Here is a 1,624-nt window from a genome sequence, read left to right on the forward strand (position 1 = left end):
CTATGCAATCAATATATAAGTGGTTAACTAGAATTAACTCACATACCTATAATATTCTTATCTGATACAACTTGAACCTTATTTTCTGTATTGGCTTATTGCCTATGAAATTATCTGTCATTCAAAGATTCTCTTGATCTATTTCAGCTATGGAAGCTATGCTTATATTTTTTTATCTGCTGGAGTTTAGGCTAAATTAATCTTTACTGCAGTTGTCACTATCTCTTGCTTCATAGCTATACTGCTATGAAAGTTTTTCACAATGACAGAGGCGTGAATAAAAATTCAACTCTGCCTCGTACTACCGGTTCGTGATTTCGTTATTCTATTACTGGCTTGAAATCAACTCATTGAAGTTGTTATGCTTCTATTCTGCAAAGTTTGCTTTTCTATCTTCTTTATCATATACGGAAAGAAACAATTCTGTTTACTTACCTGCCAAAAATTTCAATACTTCTTCTGGCAACTTCACCAATTTCTTGCTAAGTCCAGGAGTTGATATAAATCAAGCTGATTCTATGTTCATATGAATATTCTTCTCTTGAACAACTGATCCAGCTCTTCAATTCAATCCCTTTCTAAACATAGCATATTCTGTATCTTTCTGAGTTGGTGATTAATAGCTTTGGAGTTGTTCAACTAACATACTCCACAGTGCAATCATCATATCGATCGGCTCAAAAACGTTTCTCAACACTGTTCTGTTCTATCTGAGGTTCTCATGCTATCTGTACAATCTGTATTATTCAATAACAGAAGCAATATATATGGCAGAGATTATAAAATACAATTTCAGTATAACATACATATAATCTCATGTTTTTGAATAGAACACATGCTTGCAATTTCTCATGCTTTTCAAATAAAACATGCTTGCAACGAATTCACTTATTCTAATGAATTTAATAAATCATGCATACATATCAGCATATAAGCATGTAATTCGCATCTCAGTAAAGCAAGCAGTGTTCACTAAAGCAATCATAGTCGCATACAATTCTGTAAATCAAGTAAAGCATACTCATGCAATACTATAAATGCATGCGACTCAATCTACCCCGCTCAACTTCTATCGTAGTCCAAGATTTTACGCTCTGATACCATTTGTTGTGGGGACCTCGGGTGCTAATCTCATCTTAAGGGGCAAATTAACATTTAATCATAAAAGAATCACACTTGAACGAATAAAATCAAAGACTGAAATTTTTATTTTTTTTTAACATACACGGACCCAAGGTCCGGACCCTTGCACGGACCAGGGCACGGGGTCCGTGCCTGTTCTGGCTAAGGGTCCGTGCCTATGCAGAATTTGAAATTCAAAGGAGTTGCGGAACAGAGGACACACGGACCCTTACACGGAGGCTTACAAGGGGTCCGTGCCTCCTTTTCTCAAAATATTTTTGGGACAGTGTCCATCCGGACCTATGCACATGGCATGCACGGGGTCCGTGCCCTGTGCATAAAATCAGTCTTCTTTATGCTATCAAGTCTGAAAAATGATATAATCTATCATATAAGCTTTCCAACATGATTCTACATAATTGACATGCATTTAAACATCAATCTACATATCTGTAATACATGAATCAATACTCAACAACAACATATACAAAAATGCTTGTTG

This window comes from Henckelia pumila, chromosome 2 (assembly GCF_033568475.1).
Source record: "Henckelia pumila isolate YLH828 chromosome 2, ASM3356847v2, whole genome shotgun sequence".
Lineage (NCBI taxonomy): Eukaryota > Viridiplantae > Streptophyta > Magnoliopsida > Lamiales > Gesneriaceae > Henckelia > Henckelia pumila.